This window comes from Pteropus medius, unplaced genomic scaffold (assembly GCF_902729225.1).
Source record: "Pteropus medius unplaced genomic scaffold, Ma_sr-lr_union100, whole genome shotgun sequence".
NCBI classification, from domain to species: domain Eukaryota; kingdom Metazoa; phylum Chordata; class Mammalia; order Chiroptera; family Pteropodidae; genus Pteropus; species Pteropus medius.
In genome coordinates, this window is record NW_024344374.1 from 6,002,971 (window position 1) to 6,019,349 (window position 16,379).

The window sequence follows — 16,379 nt, forward strand, 5'->3', positions numbered from 1 at the left end:
AAGAGAAATCTAAGACGCAGAAAGGGTAAGAATCCTTCTCAAGGTGAAATGGCAATATGATCAGCATGCATTTTGCCAGCTTGACGTTCGTTGCTTGATCCACCCATTTAAGACACTAACCTTTTATAGGTGGGTCTATATTTTATTTAGCTTCATCTGTACAAGCCTGAACATAGCAGCTGAACTAAATAAGCATTCTTTGTGAAATTAATTTTAAAAAGAAAAAGATCTACTGCAACATAAAATGGGACATGCAGAAAATAATAAATACACTACCTGAGTTTCAATAAAAACTGAAAGATGAGAGATCATGACCTTTATGAAACATTTGAAATACATGTTCATAATAGATAGTGGACTAAAAATATCAAGTGGTAAGCATTTTAATGTATTAATGTTTGATCTAGGAAGAGACTCTGGTCTTCTCAAATTATAAAGCTGCGTGCCTAGGAAACCTATTTCTTAGAAGAAATAGGAAACCTCCCACCCTTTTTGCCTTCAGATTTAGCTAGAGAACTTAGAGAAATAATTTTCTGAACACCTTAAGTATATCTATCATTTCCTTCCTGCTTCCTTTTTTTTTTTTTTTAAGTATAATTTTTATTTTTTTCCAGAGAATAGTTCTTCAGAGTTAGCTCCTTACATGGGCTCCGGTGGAGTTTTCAGGGCGGCACCTGTGAGTCTAAATTGGGGTGGGGGTGTTTGGTCCTTCCTGGCTTCGGAAGAGCCATTCCTCACTACCTTGCAGTGAACGGCACAACTCACACAGCAACGTAGTTTTACACAGCTTAGGAAGCACATAGGCGTCGAAGACACTCGCTTCGGAAATGTCCCTCATGGTTGTGGCCTTTACTATGTTTCGAATGATGAACTTCTTAATGGCCTTGTCCTTGGGCTGGCATCGGGCACAGCTGGTGCAGCGAACAGGCCGCACAGGGCCACGGCCCTTTTTGGCACGAACGTCGTTCCTTCTTTTTTCGGTCATCTTGAAAGTGCGGCATTGAAAGGGCTCCTTCCTGCTTTCTTTGATCCCAAGTTTATTTTGCTCACTGCTCAAAAAAAACAAAACAAAACAAAACAAACAAACAAACAAAAACAAGAAAGAACTTATAATTTAAAATTAAATCTCTCTGTAAATATTAGCTCTATCTCTTACTGTGTGACCCTGGGCAAGTTTCTTAACCTCTCTGAGTCTCAGCTTCCTCGTCTGTAAAATAGTATGTACTGACCATTGTATTTAGTTATAGAAATTAAATAGTATGCATATATTAAGTGCATGGCTCAGAGCAGGCAGGCAATGACTATGAGTCCTATTTTCTTCAACAGATGCTTTTACCTTTACCTGCTGTACTGACAAGTACCTTTGTCCAGTAGAGTCACCAAAGCAGGAAGTACCCCAAGCTTCATCTGCCAGTGGAGCCCAGCAGGGCCAAGACCAGGGTAAGATGAGTGAGGTGCTTTTCTTGGACACAGAATTTAAGGAGGTGTCCAAAAACTTGGTAATCGAGATAAATAAATTTAAAGTAATATCTTTAAAACAAAAATTAATGCTTTGGGTGTTAAACATATTCCAAAATTAAATAGTGGTGATGTTTGCACAACTCCGTCAATATACTGAAAAACCACTGAATTGTACACTTTAAAAGGATGAATTTTATGGCACATGAATTATGTCTCTATAAAGCTATTATTAAAAACTTAATACAAACCCACGATGAACAAAATATCAAACTTTTAATGAAAGTAAAGGTCAGGCCAGAACCTATCCAAACCGAAGAAGACACCAGATCCCAGATTTCAGACCCACAAATCCTGCTTTGAGAAAAGTGTGAGAGGGAAAAATAGGAGGCCACATGCAGCAAAGAGAAGTAATATAATTTCTGCCTTCCTTTTGTGGTTTAAATTTATCTGTCTCAAGCCACAGCACTCACTTCCCCTGAGTGCCTCTCTTAACAGTCCTCTCATATCTGTCCCTCCCTTTGTTCTCCCTTCTCCACTGTCACAGTGGAACATGCGTGAGAGGAGAGAGAAAGCAGTCAGGTAGCTAAGCTTGGATGGGGTGAGGAAAGCAAGGCCCACCTCTAACCCTGGCAAATGTTTGTAATAAAATGGAAAAAATATTCAATTAACAACTGACACCCAAATTTCTCAGAGAAGAAACTTAAAGAGGGAAAAATGCCTCGAAACTCTTTGGGGGTGCGAGATGGGACACTAAGAGCACGTGTGTTAGCTGATGGCCGGGCTAAGGGGACCAAGCTTGCTACCTTAGTCAAAGAGAAATTTGTTTATCTGGAGAAGGTGGGTGACAGTAGGACATGAGAGAGTAGGTGGTTGTGACAGGAGAGGAGAAAGAGGGAACATGGAGAGGATCTGAGCCTGGGATCTGCATGGGCCAGGAAAGGCGTCCCCTGAATCAGGAAGTGGGGAGAGTCACCAAAAAGACCTTTTAAAAACAGCAATGTCTAAAGCGGCTTTTAAAAGTTATTTAATGAGTTTTATATGATGTAATCTCTCCGCCATAAGCCCCTGGTCTTAAATAAAATCTACATGTATGAGCGAGGTTTTGTGTGGAAATCAATGGAGGAACTGAATTTCATGTATAGATGGACCTACTCAGAATGGAAAATGGGACAGAGGAAGCAGAAGCCCAGGATGCAGAAGAGATTAGGCGATGTTAGCCCTCTGGACTATGCAAAAAACTACAAAGGGCTCTGAATTCTTGCTGACCGTGGAATTAGGACACTTGAGTCAGTTTTTTCTAGCTCTCAAGAATCAGGGAGGCCACATATAAAATCCAGGTTAAGATCAGGTCTGTTAAACAGGGTTCAATCCTATGGGCCCTTTTATTTATAAAGGCCACTGGAGGAAAGAATAAACCAGATCGATAGGAACCATTGCTTCAATCTGAATCCTTGGGGCCCAGTTCTCTGAGGCTCATACTTAAGTTTAGTACTTAACACATTTCAAAGGGTTATTCACATTCGAGATATTAAAATCTATACCAAACTTAAAATTTCAGACAGATAGCCAAATTTCTTATTTTGCTAACAAATGTTTATATTACCTGTATGTCTGATTCTCTTCTTTCCACCTGATTCTCTTCTTTCTATACTGAAGGAGGTTTCTCATTGAAAATGATAGTTTAGTATGAACAAGACAGACCTATAGTTTCACAGCACTCAAGAAGCATGAACACAATTGTCTACTGGCTTTTCTATACTTGTTTCTTTTCAATAAATCACCTTATTTCCCAAAACTTTCTGACTAATGCCCCATTCTGTTTTATAGTGGGCAAACCTCAGAAAGACCAATTCTGGCTCAAATAATAAATTCTAGAGTTGGGTCTCTGGACATCAGAACTGTTTTAAAACTCTACAGATTATTCTAATGTTCTGCCTTAGTCACAAATTGCAAAAACTGATTCTTTGGAGGCATGTGTATTTTAAAAAATCCTTATCCCCTCCTACTAGTTGAGGCATTTAATAAGATGAGATTTAAGATTATCTGATTCTATGGATTGAATTATTAATTATTTAGTACTTATTGTGTTTTCCGCTCACTATCACTTGTCAAAAGCACACAACCCAAGGCACGAGAATTTATAAATCAATATATTAATCTTGAAGTATGCTGATAATTTAGTTCCTAATAATAATTGGAGTTACTCCATTTTTACTGTTATTTCATTCATTAATTTGTTCATTAACTCAACAAATTATTAAACACCTATTATGTGCCCATACTCATCTAAGCACTGGGGATACAAAAATGAACAAGATATAGTCGGTGCCCTCAAGAAAAATTGACAAGTGGATAGAAAATTGCAATGTGATGCATATTAAGAAAAGATAGAAAATTACAATGTGATGCATATTAAGAAAAGAGTAGGTCCACGGAATCCTGGAGACACACTGAAGGGCATTTAACTGAATCTTGGAGGTTGGGTAAGTTTAGAAAGGATTGTCTAAACTGAGACTTGGTGGATGAGAAGGACTTATCCAAAAGGAAAGAAGGCATAAGAGAAGAGTGTGTAAAGGCCAGAAGAAAACCAACCAACCAAAGAACACTCAGGGATCCACAAGTAGTTTAGTATGACTACAGCTTAAAATTCAAGGTAAGTAGTGATTAGAGATACAACTGAACAGATAAGCAAAAGTCAGATCATGAAGGACTCTGTCCATCATGATATGGAGTTTGGACTTTTTCTAGGTGGGGTATCATAGAAAGATTTTAAAAGCCACTGGAATGGTTAAAATTGAAAAGATTGACAACACCAAGCATTTATGATGATGTGGAGTATCTGGAATTCTGGAATATACAATACCTACTAATGCTCTATGACCCAGAAATTCCACTCATGATTACTTACCAAGAGAAATGAGTGCTAGTGTTAATCAATAGATATATACCAACATATTTATAGCAGCTTTATTCATAATACCTAAAACCTACAAATAACCCAATATCCATCAACAATAAAAAGGATAAAAAAACTGAGATTTATTCATAGAATGAACTATTTAAACATGCCACATACTAGATGACTATCACAGACATTTAGTGAAAAGGTAACACACACATAAACTTATTGTATGATTCCACTTACATGAAGTGGAATCATGCAATAAAGTGGGCAAAACTAAATTGTAGTAACAAAAGTCAGAATAGTAGTTACATAGGGGGTGGAGTATGACTCAAATGGGGGCGGGGGTGAAGAAGTCTTGTGGAGTGACAGAATGTTCTATATCTTGACCTGGTATATATATTTAAAAATATCAAGTTATATATTTAAGTTTTGGACACTTGACTAGGTTATAGCTCACTTTAAGTCAATACCTTTATTAAGCTATACCTCAATAAACATTAAAATAAAAAGAAGAGTGACATAACAGGATTTGCATTTTGAAGTGACCACTCTAGTTGTAGAATGGGCTGGAGGCAAGGAGAAAAATTAGCAATAATATCAGTATGAGAAATAGAGGGTAGATTAAATTTACATATAACAAGCAAGGAAAAAGGGGGCTTGGCATTTCCTGTATGTGGTGATGAGAGAGAGAGAAGAATTATGAATGATTCAGAGGCTCTGGCTTAGGTAACAGGATGAATGGTGATGACAATCACTGAGATTGGAAGCACAGAAGGTGGAACACAGGACGTAATATTTAGTAAATAGGAAAAACTCGGGAGGAGAACTGGGTGTGGCCAGGGCAGGTCATCCACTCTCTCCAGTTGGTCTGATGAGAGGTTCACAATCTCAATTGAGTCACCTTCATTTCATTTGCACAGGAAAGACAGGCTCTAGCTATTTGGAGTTGTTGAGGGAGGTATTAAGGAGCCACTGTCACCTGGTGAATAGGAAGAATCTGTGGTTTGAAAACAAGGCCCATGAAAAATAAAGATAGACTTAAAGCAATGGGCCTCGTTTTCAAAATGCCAGAAAAGGAAAAAATAAAGGCACTTATGTCAAAGAAAATAAATATGCTGACCATCTTTAGACATGTGATGAGGAACACAGATCTTGGGCTTTGAGACTGAGTTTATATATATGAAGGGGAAAGGCAAAAGCTCTGGGGCCACAGAGACATAGGTTCAAATCCCATCTCTACTACATACTTACATTATGACTGAGGGCAAGCCAATTAAACATCTATAGCCTCAGTTTCTTTATATGAAAATGTAGCGAAGAATCCCAGGTGTATGTTTAAAGAAATTTATGTACGTGGAGGAAGTTAATTCATTGTGAGTATTCAATATACTTTATATGGATTTTCTTTTCCTCTTAATATAGACAAAGCATGTCTCCTGTTAAATTCATATAAAAAGCCCTAAGGGTAAAATGGGTTACTCAAACCACTTCACCAAATATCACTGTACCTTCTGTAAATTGGTTTTCAAAATCCTATTCCTAATCGTGTGAAGTCATCATCTTCTTCGTATAATGTATGGGATTTAAAATGTAACCCTTAAGTGCTATGGGAAGTATCTTTACTCTTGTCCATTCCATCTCTGCTCCCTCATCTTTATTTTATTAGAATGCTGTTAAAGATTATTGTACGAGACTCAGAGAATATATATTTGGCCATAAAATCATCAATTTGACAATGCATTAATTAGGATTAGTTTGGCAGCATTTAACCAAAACAGCAGTCCCCAACCTTTTTGGCACCAAGGACCACTGCTCCTATGAGATTCTAATGCCTGATGATCTAAGGTGGAGCTGAGGCGGCGATGCTAGCACTGGGGAGTGGCTACAAATACAGATGAAACTTCAATTGCTTGCCCACCACTCACCTCTTGCTGTGCGGCCCCATTCCAAACAGGCTATGGACTGGGGACCCCTGTACCAAAAGTCCTAAAACAACAATCGCTCAAAAATAGAAAAATGAATTTCTCATGTAAGAGAAGTAGGCATCCTTGCATTGGCTCGGTAGCACTCCGATAACATAAGGGCCTCAGGCTACTGTATTTCTGTCCACCATCTTAGCATATGGCTTCCATCCTCAAGGAACCTCAAGGTTCAGGATGGCGCTGCAGCTTCAGTCATCTAGTCCTAGTTGCAAGCCAGAAGGAGGAGGAAAGGCATAAAGGCCATAAAGGACCACTTCTAGATGGGGCAGGTTTTTTTATATGGCCTTTAGGAAAGCTCCACAAACATTTCAGGTTATATTTCATTGACCAAAAGTAGCTGCAAGGGAAGCTGGAAAACATAATGCTAGATTATACTATGCTCAGACAAAAATCCAGATTCTGTTTCTAAGGAAGGACCGAAGAATGCATGTTGAGGGAGACCAATGGGTTCTCATGCACTAGAATAATATGTAGCTGATTAAAAATGGGAGTAAATTACACAAAATATCTCCAAGATACAGTGTTACTAATAAAAGCAAGGCATATATTATTTTTGTATTCAAATGGGATCATTAGAACTTCATGCCCTATATTACTGTACAAAGTACATCAATAAAAACAATTAGAAATACAAAATGAAGGGAAAAAAAACAAAAAGCATAATTGGAATTTTAAACTCGACGTTATCAACTAGTAACACTAAGGAGACAGAATTAAGTTAGATTTAGATAACATAAATATGATTGAACTAATAAGTATGTGACTTGCACCCTGACATGTATTTTAACAAATAATTAAACATTTCTCTGACTCCTTTCCAGAATTATGCCTTTTATCTCTATTTTGCATCTGGCAACCTTGACTCGAACTTCAGACCTATGTTAAAATTCAGACTAAAAATTATGTATGGACTAATAACCTGACCACTGTCTATCACTCTGATTTTGCGCTGTACCAAGCTCCTCTTCTGCCACAGAGAGCGGAAGCATCATTTGCAATAAACGGAGGGAATAAAATGTTATTAACTTTGGCAATGTCGGTGTATCTGGTTAAAGTTGGGAAGTGGAAGGATAAGGGAAATGGAGCAAATACATAGAGCATAACAAAATTTAGGAGTAAGAATTTATAAAATGAGTTCACTTTTAATTTTCTGTGCTTCTGCCCAGTTTTGAAAAATTTTAAATCACATTTCCGTATTACTCTGATTATTTTTAAAAAGTAAAAATAAGTACCAAAACCATAAGGAAAACCTTACTTGGTCATGGTGGGTGATTTTATTAATTTGTGGTTATATTTGTTATTGTAGTGTTTTATTTATAATTTTCACTTCTATAATAATTTTGGTCCAGCCAGTCTTCTTTTTGCATGTGTTAACTCTAGATTTTGGTCTGAAGATTATATGAGGTTTATGTAATAAACTGAGAAGTTACCATTTGATGCTCATTCATTAATTCATTCATCTACTTAGTCAATAAATATTTATGTCATGTTGAGCATAATTTTAGGTTTGGGGGCTACAGCAGCAGACAAGACAGACAAGTTTCTGCATTTGTGGAAAAGAGCGTTCATTCTGAGTTGGGGGATGCCAAAAATAGAGATAAATCGATGTTTTTTAAAAATCGGTTATAATAAATACTTGGCAGAAAATGAAAACCGAGTGACTTTGGACTTGATGGTGTGAGCAGGCCTCTCTGAGGTGGTGATAATTAAGCTGAGACCTAAACAATAAAATTTGAAGCAGAAAGAGAAACAAGCAACTTTATGAGTTATGCCACTGCTATAATCAGAAGAATAATTTCACTGACCTAAACATTATGTATTTTGCGTATGATCATAAAATGTAATTTTGTCCTCATATTCAAAGGAAACCCCTCACGTGCACACGAGTGTTCCTTCTTCAGTGGAAGTATAGCAAATACTGTTTTTTGTTAACTTAGTCAGTGTCTAAGCAATATACCCTATGTCTTTCCTTTTAATTGAAAGTGAAGACCAGGTGGCATAAGATACACATCACCAGATTTAACATGTGTAACCCAGGTGGTCGCTGTGTCACTCTGTTCCCCTTTCAGAGGTGCACGTTCTCTCGCCCTCAGGCTTTCATTTCTCCTTTCAGAACATAGCCTGCCACTGGGAATATACCAGACAATTGCTCCAGCGAGAAGCAACTCAATTTCAAATCATCACTTATAATTTTGGAACTCCTTTGTTACTTACACAATGTCAGGATGAAACAAAAGTTTGCTGAGGGTATTCAAAACAAAGGCGCTAGTACCAGAGAATCAGTAATATGCTAGTGATAAATACCGATTCCCCATTTACTGCACTCCTTGGAAATCTACTGTTTGGGGCCCTACGGTTGTAATTATTATTAACATTCCTATTATTTTTAGTGTGAATTTTAAATGCTGCTTTCACGATAAAAAATATCAACAGCTCTGGGGACTTGGTATAAGCTCCAATTGGAACACCATATTTCTTCAGGCTTTTCCATTTCAGAGCTCAAAAGTGATCACAAAATTAACATTCAACCAGCATAAAGATTTCCTAGTACACTTGAGTTGGAGCTCATTTTAAAAATTAGGTGTTCTGTTTGCGTCTTGGATTTGAGGATCCAGTTGCTTTCATAGATTTGAGAAATTCTTGTCAACTATTTGTTTAAATGTGCTCTCTCTTCCCTTCTTCCTCTCTTTTCCTTCTGATATACCCATTCTTCTTATATTGCTTTTTCTGATGGTGCCAGTTAGTTCTTGTAGAGCAGGGATCCCCAACCTCTTTGGCACCAGGGACCAGTGCTCCTGTGAGAATCTAATGCCTGATGATCAGAGGAGGAGCAGAGGCGGTGATGCTAGACTGGGAAGTGGCTGCAAATACAGATGAAACTTCAATTGCTTGCCCACCACTCACCTCTTGCTGTGTGGCCCCATTCCTAACAGGTCATGGACTGGGGACCCCTGTACCAAAAGTCCTAAAACAACAATCGCTCAAAAGTAGAAAAATGAATTTCTCATGTAAGAGAAGTCTGCAGGTAGGCATCCTTGCGTTGGCTCGGTAGCACTCCGATAACATAAGGGCCTCAGGCTACTATATTTCTGTCCACCATCTTAGCATGTGGCTTCCATCCTCAAGGAACCTCAAGGTTCAGGATGGTGCTGCAGCTTCAGTCATCTAGTCCTAGTTGCAAGCCAGAAGGAGGAGGAAAGGCATAAAGACCATAAAGGGCCACTTCGAGATGGGGCAGGTTTCTTTATATGGCCTTTATGAAAGCTCCACAAACATTTCAGGTTACATTTCATTGATCAAAAGTAGCTGCAAGGGAAGCTGGAAAACATAGTGCTAGATTTTACTATGCTCAGACAATAATCCGGATTCTCTTTCTAAGTAATGCATGTTGGGGTAGCAACTAGTACTCTCTTCCTAGGGATTTTGTTCAGCCAGCAAATAGTTATTGTATGGCTCTATTTATTAGGTCTCACACCCTACTCCAGACATTAGAGCTTCATCTGGGGGGGAAAAAAGACAAATTCTTATCTTCATAGAACTTACATTCTAGTGGAATAATCATTGATAACACTTATTAAGTGATTACTAGATGCCAAGCATGGTTTTAAGCATTTTACTTGCGTTAATTTATTTGATATTCACAACAATCCTTATCCATGTTTTGTAGATAAAAGAAACAGGCACAGAGAATTTAATAACTTGCTCAATTTGATATGTCATAACTAGTAGAGCCAAGATTCGAACTCAGTCTAACTCCAAAATGCATGCTTTTAACCTCTCTACTATATTGCTTTTCATCAATTTTTCCCCCCTTGTTTAATTTGTACTCTCTTTTGGTCATAAATAATTGCATATATGTTTTGGAAGCACAAATAGTTGGGCCCAATTATTCCGCTTTCCTTTCGTGGTGGAGGGGCATTCGAAGGGGGCTAGCTGGCTATAAATCCTATCAAGAATGAATAGGAGAAAGTTGCTATATACAAAACCGAGAAAATCTTTAGGCCACTTGCAACTTACAGTGCTGCTTAGATGCAATAGGAAGTAGGAAGTGTCCTCCTCTTTTTTAAGAGTTGTGACTTGAATTGGAGTGGGTGATGGTATCACTAGTTGCTCAATCCAGAAACTCAGACCTCGTTTCTGACGCTTCCCACTCCTTCACTCCCACATACAATCAATTAGTCCTTTTGTTTAAACCTCTTAAATATTTCTAGATTTTTCACCTTATCTCCATCTTTACTGTCACATCTCCACATTCATGCTATTATTATCTTTTGTCTGTGTTCTTCAGTAGCCACATATATGGTGGCCCTGCCTCCGGTCAAGCCCTCCTGGGACCACTCTCTAAACTGTAGCCGGGAGATCTAATATCCACAGCTGATCACATCACTCCCTTCTTAAAACCCTCCAATGGCTTTACCTCATCCTCAGTGTCATATGCAAACTCTTAACCTGACTTAAAAGTCTTTCATTCTCTAAGCAGGCTCAAAAACTAGTGCATGAACAAAATTTGCCATCTATTCATACATATATGCTGAGCACGTTTTTCACTAGATCCTTTAACGTGTTAATTACCATGGTTTTAATGTCCTTATCTGATGGTTTTAACATCTGTGTCATTTCTGTTTGTTTCTGTTGAGTGCTTTATCTCTGTGCAATGGGATTTTCTTATCTTTGTAGAACTTCTCATTTTTTAATTGAATGCTAGATCGTATGTATAGAAAAACAGAAGAGACCGAGTTAATAGTATCTATGGCCAGAGACAAATATACCTCTTTTTCTGTCGATTAATAGTGAGAGGAATCAAGTCAATCCAGTGAATTGAGCTGGGTTTGGGTTTTGTTGTTGTTCTAGTATACTACAGGCTTCATATTCCTCCAGCAGCTGGTTGCTGATACCTTATGCTTATAGGCCTGGAGTTCTAGAAAATTTATCTCAGTTTTCTTGCTCCACTAAACTTTCTGCAGTTTCTGTATACCTGTGCCACAACTGGGGTCTTTCTCCATGCTCTTGCCCCGTTAAGTAGTAGACAGATGTTGCCTGTCACTAGGTTCTAGCCTTATAGAAACGGGAGGTTTCTCTGTTGTTGCGGTCTAGCCTCATTTTTAGGCAGGCCCTGGGCTCCTGTATTTCGGGCTGGGGTTTCTCAGCATTCCAGCTCGTTCTCCAAGTTTCTGCCTTGTTTTCCCATGTCATTCAACTCTGACTTGAATCTGTGGTTGGTCTTGCGCAGGAGAGCGGTTCTTACTCCTCCTTAAGGGTAGCAGATTGCTGATAAGATTGGTGCAGAATCCTTCTTCGAGAACAGAGGAGTTTTGCTCCTACCGTTTCCTCCAGTGGGTCTTTGCCTTTGTCCTAGGGGCAACATTTCCTTCCCATACTCCACAAGCAAACTAATCTTGCTTCTACTCTTCACCCTCAGGTTGTAGAATTTTGCCTGGCTCTGGGAGCAAAAGATTTGCTGTGCTTTCCTGGAGGCTTAAGGTTTTAGTTTCCTTTGAGAGAAAGGTCTGGGAAATTGGGTGGGATTCTGCAGTAGCTGATTATACTTCTTCATGCCTGCACCACCAAGGTGGGGGGGACTGTCACAAGTTTCCTGCCCTGCCCCCAATCTTTCCTGTGGGCACTCAGTGGAGGCCATGGAAGAGTTTCCTAATAAAGGCAAACTCTTCGTGTGTCTGGGGTTCCTAGCTATTTCAGAATGACACTAGATCACACTTGGCCTTTAAAACACACTTGTCTGCTTTTATTTTGGTGACCTTTTTCTCCAATGACTTGGCCTTTAAAACACACTTGTCTGCTTTTATTTTGGTGACCTTTTTCTCCAATGATCTGACACAGGTGAAAGAGTTCGTGTGTTCCATCTTTCATTGGAGTAGCTTTCCTGTGTTTGGAATCCAGTTTACTTGGTTGCCTTATGACCTCAGCTGTGTGATGCGCTGAGGAAAAGTTAAGATTATGTAGATTGTCTGGCTTTTTTCTGTTGTTAGAGTGGGAGGAATAGTCTCTAGAGGCTTTTGACATCTTAAGTGAAAACAGAGCTCCCTTCTTATAACTTCTTCACCAGAAGGATGCTTTAATTATGTTTGCATATAAGTTTTGGAGGCACAGATATATGTGGCTACTGAAAAAACACCGAAAAGGACCTGATTGGCCTAGTCATAATTGCCTTTGGTCATGTGCTCTTTTTTTACAAAAATCACTGTCCACAAGATATGGTACTATGATTGGTCTCACCTGGGATGGGAGCATGAGATTCAGGATCTCTTACCAGAATATGTTGAAGGAATGCCTAACAAGCAAAAAAAAAAAAAAAAAAAAAAAAAAGCCCGAAATGTGATGAATATGGATAATATCTAAAACGATTTTTAATGTAAAAAGTAATATATGCAGATGGCAAAAAATTAAAATGGCACAATGAGATGTCATTCTCTTTCCCAAATCATACTCGTCATTTTCCTCAGAATTAAATGTTGTTAGCAATTTCTTGAATATTCAACCAGAAATTTCTCTGCATATACTAGCATATCTACGCGTAAATACATACCTCCACTCGAAAAAGATGCTTTTTGAACCAAACCTCTACTCTACTGGCTCATAAGATTAACCAACTCTCTTTACTCTCTCTGTAAAACACAAGTCTCATGCTTACCAAAAGTCACTTGTGTTTATTTTAAGGCTTTTTGTGTCAATCGCGGTTGTTATCATTATATTTAAGTAATTAAATTAAATGTTATCTAAGCTGATTAAAACCTGAGTGCAAAGGAAGCCATCATTTACATGAAATGATTTGGAAAGAGTTGATAAAGGTAAAAATCAATTAAATTAACTGTGGGAGAAACAACTAAAAATCATGGGGAGAAATATGAAAACTCAAGCAGGATTTTGTCCTGAGATTGCTTCAAAGTTGCTTAATGTCTTTATTCTACTTACAGAGACATAAATGATGTGTTTAAAATTAGGCTTATTTTAGATGGAAAGCCTAGGAAGCGTGCTTTTTGTGTAGTTTATGCAAGAAAGACATCTTGAACCTCTAATTAATAAACTCATGCCCCCCAGAAGGTTTTAAGTTAAAATTAAATTGTTAAAATTTAAAATATATCATTTTAATAATTTCCTGTTTCGTTATTTTTTTGATTAAACAACCAACTGATAATCTCGATAACATCGGATAAAAGTTTTCTACTGCGCATATGTTTGTATGTATGAAAAAGAAACTAAGGAGTACCAGTTTTGTGTGAGCAAGTCTGTGTGTTCACGTGTGTGTGTGTATGTGCATGCACACTGTCTTAGTGGTCAGTAGTCAGGAAACGCATCTCTAAAACAATGACATTTGACCAGAAATCTGAAGTAAGTGAGTCAACCATGCAGATAGCCGAGGTAAGAACATTTCAGGCAAAGAGAACAGCAAGTGCTAAGGTATGATATGTGCCCTCAGTTGGTGGGAGACCAATGGGTCCTCATGCGCTAGAATAATATGTAGCTGATTAAAAATGGGAGTAAATTACACAAAATATCTCCAAGATACAGTGTTACTAATAAAAGCAAGGCATATATTACTTTTGTATTCAAATGGGATCATTAGAACTTCATGCCCTATATTACTGTACAAAGTATATCAATAAAAACAATTAGAAATACAAAATGAAGTAAAAAAAACAAAAAGCATAATTGGAATTTTAAACTTGACATTATCAACTGGTAACACTAAGAGGAGAGAAAATAAAGTTAGTTTTAGATAACATAAATATGATTGAACTAATAAGTATGTGACTTGTACCCTGCCATGTATTTTAACAAATAATTAAACATTTCTCTGACCCCTCTCCAGAATTATGCCTTTTATCTCTATTTTGCATCTTGCAACCTTGACTCGAACTTCAGACCTATGTTAAAATTCAGACTAAAAATGATGTATGGACTAATAACCTGACCACTGTCTATCACTCTGATTTTGCGCTGTACCGAGCTCCCCTTCTGCCACAGAGAGCGGAAGCATCATTTGCAATAAACGGAGGGAATAAAATGTTATTACCTTTGGCAATGTCGGTGTATCTGGTTAGAGTTGGGAAGTGGAAGGATAAGGGAAATGGAGCAAATACATAGAGCGTAACAAAATTTAGGAGTAAGAATTTATAAAATGAGTTCACTTTTAATTTTCTGTGCTTCTGCCCAGTTTTGAAAAATTTTAAATCACATTTCCATATTACTCTGATTATTTTTAAAAAGTAAAAATGAATACCAGAACTATAAGAGAAACCCTACTTGGTCATGGTGGCTGATTTTATTAATTCGTGGTTATATTTGTTATTGTAGTGTTTTATTTATAATTTTACTTCTATGATAATTTTGGTCCAGCCAGTCTTCTTTTTGCATGTGTTAACTCTAGATTTTGGTCTGAAGATTATATGAGGTTTATATAATAAACTGAGAAATTTACCATTTGATGCTCATTCATTAATTAATTCATTCATCTACTCAGTCAATAAATATTTATGTCATGTTGAGCATAATTTTAGGTTTGGGGGCTACAGCAGCAGACAAGACAGACAAGTTTCTGCATTTGTGGAAAAGAGCATTCATTCTGAGTTGGGGGAGGCCAAAAATAGAGATTTTAAAAATCGGTTATGATAAATACTTGGCAGAAAATGAAAACTGAGTGGCTTTGGACTTGACGGTGTGAGCAGGCCTCTCTGAAGAGGTGATAATTAAGCTGAGACCTAAACAATAAAATCTGAAGCAGAAAGAGAAACAAGCAACTTTATGAGTTATGCCACTGCTATAATCAGAAGAATAATTTCACTGACCTAAACATTATGTATTTTGCGTATGATCGTAAAAAGTAATTTTGTCCTCATATTCAAAGGAAACCCCTCACGTGCACACGAGTGTTCCTTCTTCAGTGGAAGTATAGCAAATACTGTTTTTTGTTAACTTAGTCAGTGTCTAAGCAATATACCCTATGTCTTTCCTTTTAATTGAAAGTGACGACCAGGTGGCATAAGATACACATCACCAGATTTAACATGTGTAACCCAGGTGGTCGCTGTGTCACTCTGTTCCCCTTTCAGAGGCGCACGTTCTCTCGCCTTCACGCTTTCATTTCTCCTTTCAGAGCATAGCCTGCCACTGGGAATATACCAGACGATTGCTCCAGCGAGAAGCAACTTAATTTCAAATCATCGAGAAGCAACTCAATTTCAAATCATCACTTATAATTTTGGAACTCCTTTGTTACTTACACAATGTCAGGATGAAACAAAAGTTTGCTGAGAAAGTTGAAAACAAAGGCGCTAGTACCAGAGAATCAGTAATATGCTAGTGATAAATACCGATTCCCCATTTACTGCACTCCTTGGAAATTGACTGTTTGGGGCCCTACGGTTGTAATTATTATTAACATTCCTATTATTTTTAGTGTGAATTTTGAATGCTGCTTTCGTGATAAAAAATACCAACAGCTCTGGGGACTTGGTATAAGCTCCAATTGGAACACCATATTTCTTCAGGCTTTTCCATTTCAGAGCTCAAAAGTGATCACAAAATTAACATTCAACCAGCATAAAGATTCTCTAGTAGACTTGAGTTGGAGCTCATTTTAAAAATTAGGTGTTCTGTTTGCGTCTTGGATTTGAGGATCCAGTTGTTTTCATAGGTTTGAGAAATTCTTGTCAACTATTTGTTTAAATGTGCTCTCTCTTCCCTTCTTCCTCTCTTTTCCTTCTGATATACCCATTCTTCTTATATTGCTTTTTCTGATGGTGCCAGTTAGTTCTTGTAGAGCAGGGATCCCCAACCTCTTTGGCACCAGGGACCAGTGCTCCTGTGAGAATCTAATGCCTGATGATCTGAGGTGGAGCTGAAGCGGTGATGCTAGCCTTGGAGAGTGGCTACAAATACAGATGGCGCTTTGCTTGGTCGCCTGCCATTCATCTCCTCTTGTGCGGCTTTCCTAACAGGTCACAGAGCGGTACTGGTCCATGGCCCAGGGAATGGAGACCCCTGTTGTAGAGTTTTCTTTCTTTCTTTCTTTT

General features: G+C 37.9%; 1 pseudogene; it reads right to left on the minus strand.

The window, feature by feature from the left end:
• Positions 1-207: 207 nt before the first annotated feature.
• Positions 208-16,379, minus strand: part of LOC120608762 (40S ribosomal protein S26-like) — a 23,982-nt pseudogene continuing 7,810 nt past the window's right edge.